General features: G+C 28.8%; 2 long non-coding RNA genes across 2 annotated transcripts; both read left to right on the forward strand.

Moving 5' to 3' along the window:
* The first annotated feature begins 4,502 nt into the window (after nucleotides 1-4,502).
* On the forward strand, nucleotides 4,503-5,844 carry LOC130511996 (uncharacterized). Its single transcript, XR_008945527.1, has 2 exons — nucleotides 4,503-5,084; nucleotides 5,585-5,844. It is a non-coding gene; the product is annotated as an uncharacterized LOC130511996 (long non-coding RNA).
* Nucleotides 5,845-7,900: 2,056 nt separating this feature from the next.
* Nucleotides 7,901-9,760, forward strand: LOC130510916 (uncharacterized). Its single transcript, XR_008944698.1, has 2 exons — nucleotides 7,901-8,174; nucleotides 8,735-9,760. It is a non-coding gene; the product is annotated as an uncharacterized LOC130510916 (long non-coding RNA).
* Nucleotides 9,761-16,160: the final 6,400 nt, after the last annotated feature.

Genomic DNA, 16,160 nt, shown 5'->3' on the forward strand with positions numbered 1-16,160 from the left:
TAATAAACGTTTCTCAGAAATGGTGAACTTCAATATTTTAACAAAGTTATTTGGATTATCTAAATTGTGAAAAATCATGCAGCAGATTTGTTAGCAAAGAAGGCTTATAAGACCAATAATCTGTATTCATGTTTGATTCTCTACGGTTGTAGTTCCTCTTCATATGTTATTATGATGATATTAAAAAAATTGATTGAACTTACGATAATATATTTCTTCTGTTTCATACTAAATGTTATTATAACATTTATTTATTGGTATACAAAAAATATCACTTTATAATTTCAATGCAAATTATACTTATTTTCAGTTGAAAATAAATTGAAAACTGCATTGATTTTATAGATAATTTTATTTATTCAAATACTATTGGTCAGAGAAGCGATTAATAAAAATTTACAAATATTTTCATCATTTTCTTAATCTGTGTAAAAATGTTAAAATTACACTTATTCAGAAACGAAAGAAGTACATTTTAATACTACATAAACGGTTATTTACATGGTTTTCAAAAAGGTTACATGTTTATAGTAATGTGTTAGCTATATACTTTCGCCATCCATGATAACAAGTAAATAATGGGTTAGCAATGTAATGTGTGACATGTGTCCTTCATCGAACCATTATTAATGTGTGTTTCCGTCACTTCAAACCACGTGTAGGCTTTCATTACCACCTAAAGCTACACTGCAAAGAAATTTTCCAGAAATAAATTCAGTAAAAGCTAGTAGTATTGATCATTGATCCAAGTTTTTTTGAAGACCTTTGGATAAATCTCTTGCTTATAACCTAAAGCAAAACTCAAATCTGATGTCTATCATATCAGAAACGATAAGCCCCGACGATTAGCGACAAACACTCATTGAAACTATCACTTATACACGGAAAGATGTCTGATTCATCACATATAGTAAAAACAAACATAAAACAAAAAGATCAACCATATAATCAAAACACATCACGATGAAACAAACGAGGTTGTAAAAAAGAAATAAACATTTCGTCAAAAAAAAAAAAAATAAACATGCCACAGTATCAGGGGAATCGTCATTTTTAGGCTTGCCGTAACCATCGTTAAAATAGAGGAAGGATGATAAAGCTTGCCATACCCATAACCTGTTGATGTAAAGATGTCCGCTCTGAAGTAGTCGCTGACGTAGTTGCTGAAGCAGACGTCGTAGTGAGTAGTGAAGACCATGTGGAGTCGAGATGCTGAGCTGGAGTCGTGTAGACTTGGAGAGTAAGGGAGTATCTTGAAGAAAAGGCAAAGAAAAATAAACTTGGGGAGCAAGTTTATGACTTAAAAGAAGAGGAATAAGTGCATTCCAAGAAAAGGAAAGTTGCACTTATTGATATGGAAGTTGTCCATATTGTGGTTCTTTGGAGATTAGGGTTTCGGGAACGTGGAGTTAGTATAAGATAGCTATGTGGATTTCTGTAGAGAGACAGAGACACAGAGGCTGATCTTATAGAGATAGAGAAGCGTTTGGAAGTGTTCTGGGTCGTGCTGAAGCAGGGGCTGAAGTACTTGACGGTGGAGAGACATAAGCGGGTAGCTTATGAATTGTTCAGTGACGTGTGTTAGGGTGTAACACTAGACGTGTAAATCTGATTAAGCAGAACTTGTAATAGGGTTTACAAGGCGATTTCTAATAAAGCTATTGATGTGGCCTTGTGTATTTTGTCTCTCTGATTTACCTTCTGCAGTACTATTGTTTGTGTCGTCTTTGCACTTACATAACTATTGCTAGACAATGCGCACCGTCGTGCCTGATATACCTGGGATTTTAGGAATTTTAACCATGGTATAAATCTAGTTTAGAGTCTCTTAAATGCTAGTTACAGGTTCATGTACGTTTTGGAGTTTTCTGGAGGTTATGAAATCATTTAGAACATCAAGTGAAAAGAACCCGAAACTTAGAATTTGGTGTATAGATTTAAAGATGTGTCGATCTACACCACCCTTGGTGTCAGACACATTTGCTAGGAGCCGGCCAACCAAAGTTTCCAGAATTACAAAATAGCCCAAAATTTCCAGTATTTGCAAAAAGACTCATTAACATGTTTTAACCTATATTTAGTAGTTTTTCAGCCACTATCTAGACTATGATTTATTTTATTAGAAATATATGAAAAAATGTCAGAGAACTCTTTCAGAGAGATTGATTGGAACTCCAATAATTCTAACTCTATCTATTTTAGGCATTATATTTAGTTTTTGACTGTGTTTTCCATGATTATATTTGAGTAGTCCGCTTGTTAGATTTAAAGATTTAATGAACTTAATATCGAACAGATAATCATAGACTACTAGGGTTCTTTACAGATTTCCACACTAGATTTTTTTATCATATTACGATCTCGAGTAATTAACTAGAACCTGGAATCATATGATCATTGTGCTACATGAGAGTGTAATCAATATATGAACCTAATATTGTTTGACTAAATACATATTTGAAGCGATAGTTGGTCTAGGATTTAGTTAAACAATATCAAATTGGTTTTAATTCATCATATCCACAAAGAGAGTTGGCATTTGATTAGAATAAGACATCTGATCGTTTATCGCAGCGAGAGTTGGGAACTTATTTTTGATATTCCAGTTCTAGAATTAAACCTAATTAAACATCGAGAATCTATTCATATATGTTTCTCTTTATTGATAAATCTCTGAGTCTAGCGCTTTTTATGGTATCTTAAAACCGATCAATATTATTCTTTTGTTTATTACTTTGATATTTCTGACTTACCTTGACTAGAAACTGATTGTCTACTGTGTGATTCTCAGTCCATGTGGATTATATCCTCAAATTATTACACCTATCCTCTTTTTGAGAGAGAAAAGTTTATTTGAGTATATAAGTACTTATCTGGGTCGCTAAGAATCCCACCACCATGAGCGGTAGAAAGAAATAACCAAACCAACCCAGCTGTTTGATCAATCTCAGAGATTTTATCGGCCGGAAAACCGGAGACGGACAACCACGTTCCAACCTTACCAGCTCCAGAAGTGGGGCCGAGAAGAGGCCAAAAGAACGTGAACGCCCCGACTTCATAGAGCATGATTGAATGCTAAGGTTTCTACAATATTCCATTTGCGTGATAGAATAAAAGTTTCTTTTCCTAACAACTGATCATTCATTAATAGCTAGAAATTTTATCGGAGAAAAATAGAACGGAGGAAGAGATGTGGTGAAAAGGACTAAGAAATTCTCTTTTGCAAATAAAATATGATTTTAATATTTTCTTATATATTTTTAACAAAAAATATTATCTTACACTTTAATTGGTTAATAATAATAATAGTATATAACCATAAGTATATATAAAAAATTACTCTCTTTGTATCATTTTAAATAGGTTTTAAGGATTTTTATTTTGTTTAATAATAAGTGATGTTCTCACAATTCTAAATAAAATTTAGTGTCATTTAAAATTTGTGATCAATTACAGAATTCTACATATCTTTACTTATTAATCGAATTAGTTTTATTTAAAGTTATTTTATGCAATTAAGATAAATTTCAAAGAAATTTGTGTTTTTTTAAATTTTATGTGAAAACCTTAAACATCACTTAAATGATACGGTGAAGTATTCAGATCATAATCAGGTGAGTTTAAAAACATTGATGACAGCTGACTTTCATAAACATGTCATAATTGATCTTCATACCTGTCCCGCATTCGGTGTGAACGACCTCGTGGGAAATGAAAGTCGCAGCCGATCTGTTTATTTTTGTATAACTTTTTGGTCATTAGTTAGGGAATAGATCTGGTCATTGTAAATCTTTCTTTTTGGTAAATGTACAAGGTCATTTTACATATTATTGTTTTTTGTTAAACGCATCGGGTCATTTTTAGAAAATGGTTGTCATGTTTATTCATTTTTGCATGTATTTCACACTCCCTCTATTTCGAATTAGATGTCGTTTTAGAGCAAAATTTTTGTTTCAAAATAAGTATTGTTTCATGATTTCAATGCAAAATTTATTAATTTTTTATTCTAAGCTATTTTTCTATTGGTTGGAATCTGGTTAGATGTATTGGTAATGATGTTTTTATCTAGTAAATATATAAATTTAAATTTTTTATTAATCTATGTGTCGAAATCTAGAACAACAAGTAAAATGAAACGGAAGGAGTATTGAATTAAATAATAATTCAAAAATAATACATAAATTTTATGTGTCGTCTTGTTTTATTCTGGAAATTTATAATAGTGTATATTTCATACTAAAATAAAAAGTTCAAAAATATTATACGAATTTTCAAAATTATGTATATATATATATATTGGCAGTCAAAAGTATTAATTATTGGTTAATTTATCAAAATAACATTATTTGGATAAATTCAGTAAAATTAAAAAAAAACTTTAAAAATTGTGTTTATATATATTAACTATCAAATATATTAATCATTTATTAATTTATTCAGAATTACGTCTTTTTGAATTAATTCAACAAAACGTAAAATTAATTTTTGGGAGGTTCCCAATGGATCTTCATACCTGTCCCGCATTTGGTGTGAACGACTTCGTAGGAAATGAAAGTCGCGGCTGATCTGGTCAGATTTATTTTTATTTTTGGTCATCAGTTAGGGAATAGATCTGGTCATTGTAAATCTTTCTTTTTGGTAAACGCATCAGGTCATTTACATATTTTTTTGGTAAACGCATCAGGTCCCCTGTTCTAAAATACGGGCGCCTAGCCGCGTAATCGCCCGCGTATACGTGAAGCGTAAGGTTACCGTGGCGAATTAGTCCAACTCGGTGACATTATACGGTGCTCCGATTTTAGTCCGAGTAGCGTATTAAATTTGATTATACGGCCGCCTAATAGATAATACGGTTGATTAAAAATCGTTTTGGCCCAAATTATTTGGCCCATTTAGATTAAAAAGATAAAGAAAACTTTTTCTCTTTGTCCCGATAATAGATTTGGGTTTTTTTCTGGGATTTTCACACTTGGAATCCTAATTCTCATCTGTGATTTTTTTTGTCAATCGAAAGTGAGACATAGTGAATCAAGAGCTGATCCATGTCTGATCATCATTTCCACCCTTACTGAAGTCATTTCTCGGTAATAATCTTCTACCGGAGGTTGGTTGTTAGTGAAGCTTGTTTAGGTTGATGTTTATAGATCGTGAATCAAAAGCTGATAAAGGTTGTGAGCGAAGCTTCGTTGATGTTTAGTGGAAGCTTTGTTGATGATTTTTTGAAGCTTTTTCAGTTTCATATCTTTTTTGGTAGCTTTTTTTTTGTTTTGATTAAAACTAAAATCTTGATTTAGAGCTTCGTCATATACACCTCACACCAAGCTTCTTGCTATATATCTGGTTTTACATCACCTTCCCTAGAGTGTCCGTAAGAAGGTTCAAAAACATCTTTTTTTGTTAGAATTGCTAGTGTTGTTTTTATAGTTCAGTAAATATTTTTTAATAAAGATAATGGAACTTGTCCTGTAGTGATGTTTGTATGTTAGCAATCAAAATTTTGGAAGTGTTGTCGTGAGCTATGTTAATAATCATTTCACGTTTTATATATTTTGTCTCGTGATGATGTTTTTTATTGTTGTTTTAGCTTAGGAAAGAATGGACAATCCAGCTACAGATATACCTCCACCATTGAAACGAAACTCAAATAATGTAGGCTGGGAGTATGGTTTGCTATGTGATCCACCACTTTCAGAAAAAGTGAGATGTAGATTTTGTGGCAAAGAGTTTTCAGGTGGCAACGGAACCAGAAAAAGTGAGATGTAGGTTTTGTTTTTGTATTAGATATGGTTGAAGAAACAACAATTGTGAACTTGTGATATATGATCTAATTTGGTATTTGATGAATTTTTGTATATTTAAAATTAAAATTTTATTAAAACTAGGCCCCGCGTATATTCCGAGTTTATCCCGAGTTTTTAACAACTCGCTAGACCCGGGATTACCGCACGGATAGCGCCTAGCGCGATTCCGAACAGGGATCAGGTCATTTGATTAATTCTAAGGGATTTTATATTCAACACATTAAATACATGTCAGTGCCGTAAATAAATAAGTAGGTCAGTTACTGACTCTCTAATGGAGTGGAGTATACAATTAATTGTTAGTTGTCATTGCTAAAATTTCTGTAGACAGTCTGGATATAACCGCGTCAACAGAAAGTAGGTGGTTCCCATGATTATCTAACAAACCTTCAACTAAATTAAAATTAAACTAATCACCGATGGATTGTCTAGGCTATTATATCTATAGTTGACAGTCTCGAATTCTGACAATTCATATATAATCATTTTGTTTTTAAATAAGTGCCACTTTAAAAAAATTCAAAAAAATATATTTTTTTTTGTATAATTGACAAATATATCTTTGTTTAGTGTATAATTAATTAACTGAGTATTATTTAAGTAAAAATCTATTGATTATTTAATATGGTAAAATTAGATTTAATGTACAAAATTATATTAAAATTCTAAAATGACACTTTTTCAAAAAAAAAAACTTAAAATGATGCTCCACTTATTATGAAACAGTAATATTATGTGTAAAGATACAAAAATGTATGGGCTCAATTTAATCAAAGATCATATGTCTCAGTGTTTCACCTTTTTTTTTATGAAGGGAAAACGTTTAATCTAAAGTAACTTACAACAATAGCAAAATAAGTTTTATTCCAAAATATAATAGATCCAAAAATAAATTGTTTTACTCTATTTTATTCGTATTTGCTTTCAGATCTTAGCAGATTTTAAATAAAGTATACAAGTTATATTTGTGATGTATTTTTATTTTGTTTCTGTACATCACATTCAACTTATCATCATTTGGTGGAAATCTACTTAAAATTAACAGAGAACTACTTATTTGAGTGTTCAAATTATTTTAATATATTCTATCAGATAATTCGGTTGATGTTGATAGGAATACGTATAATATTATAATATACATTTTCCTAAAAATGACTAAATTTTTATTTAATCAGAATTTGGAATGTTTCTATCAAATATTACGATAGCTGAATCTCATATTATTATCAAGTAAATTGTTTGGAATTCAATAATATATTTTCAAGTAATTGTGATTTTGTTTAAAAAAAAACTTAAACTTTGTGGTATCTCTTGTAACCCTGATCTTCCATGGTTAATTGGCTTTCTATATCTGCTCTCTCATTCTATGGCCTATATCATGCGCGATGGCCGGTGCATTTATTTTTCAGATGTTCAAAAATTATATTTACTGATATTGCAATTCCACATGATCTTTCTTCATAATTTGACTTTATTCACGTGGTATCGCAAATCATTTTCTTATATATCATACATCATTCGACTAATTTAGCTAAACACGTTTAATTATAGAGTTTTAAACATGTGTATACTAGACAAAGTCACATTTTGGTAATATATATAACCAAATCATTATGTCTTTTACAATATACAAGAAATCGGATGTCACAAGAAAATACCCTAGTCATTTTGTATATTAGTTAACCTATTTGATGTAAAAAAAGAAATAGTTAACCTCATTACAACCGATATCCGGATTGAACTATCTAAACTATTAAAGGGGAAGTACAAATTGAATTTATCCCTTAAAGTTACACAAATATTACAAAGGAATGCCACTGCATTAATGTTCCCATTGTTACCAATTTAAATGGACACTAAATCGAATGGGCCTTGAATTGACGTCCCCTTCTCTGATTTAATATGAAACTAAACCTAATGAACCAAAAAATACGTCATTCTCCACAGTAACCCCCGATTAAATTTATTCTGCACTAATAAACCAATAAATACTAGAAAAAATTACATTATGAGTCACTTTTCTACTTTGTTATTACACCATAGGTCACTTCTTTCTGCTAGTACACTTTTCCTTAACTAAATCCACTATCTATTTACACATTACTAACTTTACCGAACTATAGTGGAAATAGTAGGACCCACAATCTTCTCTCTCATATTTTCTTCATTTTGAAATCACCTTTTCAATTTTTTTAAGAAATTGGTTTTACAGATTTGTTTCTTTCCAATTTCTCCCTCAAATAAATCATAATATTTTTATTCATGCATTATCATTGTCATTCTCTATCATCTCATGATCCAACTCAATCTAAAGAATTTAGAATAGTAAAATGAGATCTTGTCTCACGGTGCAGTCATCGCTGACTCCACGAGGTACGATTCACCATTGCCCTCTTCTACCCAACTCGTCTCTGTCTTTGCCGTGTTCTCAGCTCTTGTCGTCGTGTCCTCCGGTCACCGTGCGTTATTGATCAGAGCTTGGGATCGAAAACTCAGTCAACAATGACCAAATTCTGATAATTGCATCTTTATTCCCTGAAGTTTTTTTTATTTATTTTGGACCCAAAGTCTAAACATTTGAAGATTAGTACTCAATTTTGCCTTTAAATTTTCAGTTATGCACTCCAAACCTAATAAATATTTATCTCAAACTTCTAAATTTTTATTTTTACAAAAGCTTTGCTATGAGACAATTGGACAATTGAGTAAAGATAAGAGATTGTTTAAGGCTTTGCACGTTTGTGTTTTCTCTAGGATTTTATCTTTCCAACAAAACTGAGAATTAAGTAGTATTGTAATTGATATAAAAAAAAAGGTAGTATTGTAATTGTGTATGAGGAATGGTTCTCCATTACTTGATATTTTAACAATAATTATATGCATGTTTGTCATTTTTATTTGGTCATGAATGCTTTTGTTTTGGAGAATTGCAGACTTTCAGTGTCCATATGTACGCTAACGCTTTGCATTGTCCAGCTGTACACCTATACGCATGGATGCTGTTTTGTTTTAATTTTCTTAAGTATGTTTTCACATTAGTTTCATCATAGATGGTCAAACTATCTTCTTCATGTACATAACTCTTTCGCTTCCAGCTATCTTCTCAGTGGTGGGTTTTATGTCTTGGTTGTTCATGCACCCCATTTTTATTTTTCCAACCGGTCTTCCATGTATGTATAAGTCCAATGTACACGTGAACAATGCATTTTATGTACACACTTGAGAATACATACAAGTCTGATTTCGTGTACAATGCGCTTTATGTACACACTGGAGAATACATACAAGTCTGATTTCAATAGAGATAGCTGAGACAGAAACTCATTGATATCTCATGTTTTTGGAATGTTCGCTTGGGTTTAGTTGTACATTTTAAAAGTACAGGGGTCAAATCGTGAAACTCTGAAAATAGAAGGGTCAAACGTGCAAAAAGCTGAGATCTGGCCATGGATACCGTCGAGCTTCTTCTGCGATTTGATTCCGACGACGGCGAGCTGGCAATGGAGGAGAGGACTTGTACGGTGGTTCGCAGTGGTTCGCGGAGGTTCATGACTGAGGGAGACGACGATTGGAGCCGCGGCGGATGAACGGAACTGGATCTTCTTCACGGAGGAGCTCGGCCACGAGGAAGCTTGGTTGTAGCTGCGAAGGAGAAGACGAGATGACTCGGAGCAATCACGGCGTGGAACGAGCCAGGACCAGGTGGTGTCGTAGGTTGAGCAGTTACACCCGTGAGGTGAAATATAGTTAGCAAAAAAGTAAAATAAATAATGGTGAAACAGATAGAATTGGTGGTGGATCATTAATGATGAAGTAAATAGAATAGATGGTGGGTTCTATTAGTTGTATTTAGTTATGCTTTAGTCAAGGGAAAAATGAATTAGTTAACAAAAAGTGTCTATGGAGAAGAAAGTGACTTATTATGATATATAAAGTGATAAAGTGACTGAGAAAGTAAATTTCTCTAAATACTATGTTAATTGATTACATTTAAAAACCCTATTGTATAAATATTTAACCTCACAATTTGATCCAATATATATATATATATATATATATATATATATATTATTAACACTAAAGTATAAATTATGTTTGTTTAGAAACATGGATAATAATTTTAAAAGGATGTTTGTTTGGAAATTTATATATCAGTTAAAAAAGCAAGTTTGTTTGAAAACATAAATAACAATATAATAAAAATGTAATGTTATTTGGAAACATAAATAGCAGTATATTAAGCAAAATATGTATTTATGTTATTAGTAAAAACTGGAAATCTACTATATTATAAGAAACTACCTATTTGTGTAACTTTAAAATATATGAGAATGAGCTCTAATTATCTAAATATATCATTTCTCTAAAATAATCATAATTTTTTTTTACTTATATACATATTTTAAAATAAAATAATAATTTAAAGTCGATTTATATCAAAAATTGATTTAAAATATACATATATTCAGAAAACAATTTACTAAAAATTTTCCAATAACCATTATTAAAACATGTTTTCAATATATATATAAAAAAATACAATACAAAGTCAAATTTCATATACCAACTTAAATTATGATTTTTATATTTCACATTTAAAAATATAATAGATGTGATTATTTATGCGATAATACATATAAAATGCTATTAATTATATGTTTTATATGCTTTTAAAGGAAAAAAAAACAGATTGTGAATTAGGGGTGGACGTTCGGGGACCCACTCGGGTTTGGTTTGGGTATGTTTGAGTTTCAGATTTTCAGGGTTAAAGATTTCAGTCTCATTCGGATATTACTAAATTTTGGTTCGGATTCGATTCGGATCTTTGCGGGTTTGTTCAGGTTTGGATAACCAATTTAAATTATTTTAAAATTCATTATATACTTTAAATTTCGTAAAATATATAAACAAAATAATATATTACATATAAATTTGAATAGCATATGTTAGAATACCTGAACTTAACATATAGATTAGTTTAATTTAAATATTTTGATAGAGAATCAATAATTATTTTAAGTATTTTTGGTGTTTTGAGTATACTTCAGCTATTTTAGATATTTACAGTTGACTATTTATATATATATTTTCAATTATTTAAACCAACTTAAAAGTACCATATATATTCTGGATGTTTTTATATACCTTAAATCTAAAAAATAATATATAAGTATATAAATCTATTTGCAATACATTTAGATATCCGGAATACTTTGGTTTAGATCGGATTCTGTTTCATTTTTCTAAATACCAAAATTTTGATAATTAATCAATGTCGGTTCGGATTTGGTACTTCTTTTTGGATCGGGGTCGATTCTATTTTTTGGATTCGTTTTTTCGTAACTCTAATATTAACATTAAAACAACATATTTATATAAAGAAATACACCCGCACGGACGTGCGGGTCAAAATCTAGTTTCTTTTAAATTTATAATCTTTATTTCAATTTAGTCAATGCTAAAATAAAGAAAAAAAGATCAAAAAGAAAACTAAAAAATAAGAAGCATCGGTTGCGATGAATTGTTATTTAATTATACTTCAAATGTTTTACAAATCATGACTTCTTTATTACTGTAAAAAATATGGTAATAGTTATTAGCAAACAAATTAACTTATGACTTTCATACGTCGTTATAAAATATATACATATTTACATTTTTCTATTTTTGATCGGTTTTATTCGGTTTATTCGGTTTTATACCAAACCATATCCAAATCCTACGGTTTTTTAGAAAATTACATTCATTCGATTTGTATGGTATATACCAAATCCAAACCATATTGTCTATTTCGGTTTGGTTCGGTTCGGTACGGTTCGATTTTACCATATTGAACAGCCCTAGATGATTATCATAACGTTCTACTCCTTCGGCTTCGGTTTATTAGAAATCAATCAACTCTCGCAAGTTTAATACCAAACTAGTGCTTAGATTGCATTAGCAATTATGCGCCTGGTCCTAATTTCAGTTCAGCAAGAAAGTCACACACGAGTAGAGCTCAGGTATCCAAAAATACCAAAAATAAGTTTCTTTTTACCAAAAAGAAGTTAAACAAAGAATAGTTCTAAAAAAGAAGAAGAATAGTTTGATGACGAAAGAAAAGAAGAAGAATAGTTCTAAAAGAAAGTCAAACAAACAATTAGTCATATAAAACTATTCCATTCGTTTCTGAATAAATGTCACTTTATCATTATTTAAACAGATTAATAAACTGACAGAAATATGTATAAGTTATTATTAGTTACACATATCTGACTAATAATATTTGAGATAAAATAATTATTTATAAAATAATACATTTTACAATGAATTTTCAGCTGAAAGTAAATATAATTTGTATTGAAATTGTAAAGTGACAATTTTTTTTTTATTTTTTGTTTAACAAGAAAAAGTGTTATAATGACACTTATTATAAAACAGAGAGAATATTATATTATATGTTGGTTTTAGGTGTTTAATTGAAACTAGGGTAGATATTATACCCGATACCTGAATTTGAATCGGAATCCAATCCGAAAAACCCGAAGCAAAATTCGAATAAATCATCCGAACGGATATTTGAATTAGGAGAAATTGGATATCTGAACTCGAATTCGAATGGATATTCAAAGATAACTGAATATATGTATATTTAACCACATACTACTAATTTATTTATATTAATTTATTCAAAATATTTACATTAATATTATACATGACTCAAAATCATATAATATACATAGTTTCGAATAAAATGATTTTATATTCATTTAAAATACATGTCAAGGTTCTTGTTTCATGCAGTGACAAAGTTGCATTCAAATTCTCAAAAATAATAATTAAATTAGTGTTTTTCTATTTTCAAAATTTTATTTCCAAACTTATTAATCATTCCACCTATTAAAATTTAAATAATCAGTTAAGTTAATTGTAAATAAAGTATAAGAAACTTCAGTAGTGAATAATTTGATTTTTTCAAAATCTAAATTATCCGAATCCGACCTGAAATAACCGAACCAGAACTTAAAATACCCGAACCCGACCTTATATGTAAAATATTTGAATGGGTTCTAGACGTTTATACCCAAAATGAAACATACCTGATCTAAATCTGAATAGGTACCTGAGTAACACATTGACAAATAAAGGCAGAGAATGGGCGTGTCACCTGTTATTTTGTTTATTATTTAGTTTTATAAAAAATAAAAATATTAGTATAATTATTTGAAGTTAATTATATATATATATATATATATATATATATATAAAAATAGATTTTTATTTAATTAAAATATATTGTTTTATATTATTTTTTCTATAATGATGTTTGATTTTATTGAACAAAATTATTGTTAAGTGTAAAAAATGAGTAAATATTGTATTATTATAAGACAAACTGAAAATATGTAAGTTAAATAATGTGTTTAATTTTGAAAATTGTGAATAATCTAAATCATTGCAGATTTCACAGACTATATTTTACTACAAAAATAAGAAATTGAATAATTTTCTCATTGTTTAAAAAAGAAGATATTTTCTCATTCATTAAGAATCTATTTTTGAGAAATTACTTTATATTTGTTTAGGTAGATTAGGTTTGATAACCCACAATATTTGTAATTTTTAATGATATATAAAATATATATATATATATAGATAACTTATATGACTGTGAAAACGACCATCTCATATCGAACACATCGCGATATTTTCAATTTATACACAACTTAAATGACCGCGTAAAACCATACATATACCTTCGAAAATTTCAAATAGATGCATATTTTTAGTTTTTGGTAAAATCATAAATTAGTCGCCACATCAGTTGTTACATCATCTAACTTTTTTCACGTGAATGTTATTTCAGCTAATTTTGTTAACAAATATGACAAGTGTACATTTTCTGTTAAAAATAAAATAAATCAAAGTAGTTTTTTTATGAAAACATCTTTTTATAAATATAAACGTTTGTTAATTTTTATTATTTAGTAAATTAAAAAGTTTAATTAAATAATGAAATTTTAATATTATATAAGAGATATATCCGTATAATGTTTCGATCCTATCAGTTACTTTTATGTTAATTGTGGTTCTGTGTTTGTATAGAAAAATTTTAGATCGTTGTGTAAAATTTTATTTTAAGCGATTAAAAATTTATGATAAATTACTTTAAATTATTTAAATGTAAATAACATAATCAATATTAATCGAGAGTAACACGACTGTATATGTGGTATTTATGTCTGCAAAAGTAGTTGACATAACATCTATATCAGTAAAATAGATGATGTAGCAGTTTATGTTGGCGATTGGTGTATGCTTTCATCAAAATGTAAAAAAACATGTATGTTGTTTGAAATTTCTAAAGTACTTATATGTTTTTGCACAGTCATATAAGATGAGTATAAATTGAACATATTGAACATGTTACTATATGTTATGTATGAAATTACAGTTTTCCGAGAAAAATACGACAGCAAAGCAATTTGGAAGTACTCGGTCAAACCATCCATAGTCATTGACTAATTTACAAGTCCGAACATTATAAATCAATCAACCATGTGGTTTATTTATAAATTCTTATACAGAATAGTAAATGATATGGATCTTTCTTTGAAAAGTCATTGTAAAAAAATAATACTTAATAAAATATAAAAGTAGGAAACTCATTTGTATTAGTGGCCACTGATTTATTTTATTCCTACGGTAAAAATAGATTTTTAAGTGCACATTTGTATTAGTGCACATCTGTATCTCTGTTCCAAAATTTATTTGCAGACAATTAATTCTTCTTCCATTCAGTCTCAAGTATCACACAAACATAAAATTCTATCTCTGCTAAGTCCTAGAAAATTCAATGTAAGTCCTCATCATCTCCTCCATCAATCGTAAAATATCTCTGTACAAAACCACCACTGTAAATTCTGTAATGCAAGTTTCTCAGTTGTTACTATATAAATACAAGATGGATTGTGACACAAAACAATTATAATGTGGTGTTTTGTAGGTTGTGTGCGTTTTCATTTTCTTTTGTTGTTTTAATTATTTTAAATTTGTAAATTTGTAAAACATTTTTGAAAACTCATGTTATTCTAAATATTTATCTAGAGAAATTGCAAAGTATTTTTTACTAATAAACATTATTTGGTACCTTTAATTTTATCAAAATCGCATTTATCCTATAATTCACATAAATCACAGTTACACTATACTGCATTTTAGTTAAATATTATTTAAGTGTTACAAAAGGTTATTTATATTATAAAAACTACAGTACCATTGGGATCCTGTAACATTGACTAACTTACAAGTCTGAAAGACAATATACTAGTCAACCACGTGGTTCATATATAAATTCCCATACAAAATAGTAAAATGATCTGGGTCTTTTTTCGAAATTCATTTCTAATATAATAAAAATAGAAAAGTTTATTTGTATTATAAAAGTAGAAAGGTTTAAAATGGAAAAGTTTATTTGTAATATATATTATAAAATATCAGAGTACAGAAACTCATTTGTATTAATAACTGGTTGATTTTATTGCTATTGTAAGTAATTTTACATGTGCACGGTCCTCATGACAAGATCTAGGGTAGCAATTAAATGAAAATGGCATTTCATTAGCAATTTTACACATATTATGAAATTAATCTCTATAACTTGTGATTTACGAAATATAATTAAGATTTTTTTTTTAGTTTTCCATGACACCAAAATAATTTTAATTAGTTAAATATATATAATAGTTCATAATATTTTTCTTATGATTTGTTTGATTATATATATATATATATATATGTATATATATATATATATATTACAACAAAATATCATAAAATTACACAAACAGTTGGCATAAAAACATAGAGCTCAACAAGAATATTTCAGATACTGCATGGTAAATTTATCCTGATTTTAACAGAAAGGGTACAATAATACTGATTATGTAGAAATTAAAGAGTGCACGTGAGAAAATATCTAACATAATTTTTTGGATTTTGGAAAAAATTTGCGTGAACCTAAAAGAGATATATTCAATTGAGAGTTTTAGGTTATTTATATCAAAATGACACTATTATTTAAATATGAATTTTTAAACTTTATTAAAAATTTAGGGCTATTGGACTTTATATTTTATAATGTACTCTTAAATCCATTTTTATTAAAAATACTTTAAGCTGTAGAGTTTTAGGGGAGTGTACTCAATTTAACATTTGATGTGATTTGATTTTTAATGGAGTTTTGGATGATTTTAATAAATTGCAGAGATTTAGGTGATTTTTGTTAAACTACTCTAGAATATCACCAAAACCATGGGATTTGAGTTTAATTTTTTAACTAAGAAACTCCATCCAAACACCATAAAATCACCTCAAAAC

The sequence above is a fragment of the Raphanus sativus genome, chromosome 4, assembly GCF_000801105.2.
Source record: "Raphanus sativus cultivar WK10039 chromosome 4, ASM80110v3, whole genome shotgun sequence".
NCBI classification, from domain to species: Eukaryota; Viridiplantae; Streptophyta; class Magnoliopsida; order Brassicales; family Brassicaceae; genus Raphanus; species Raphanus sativus.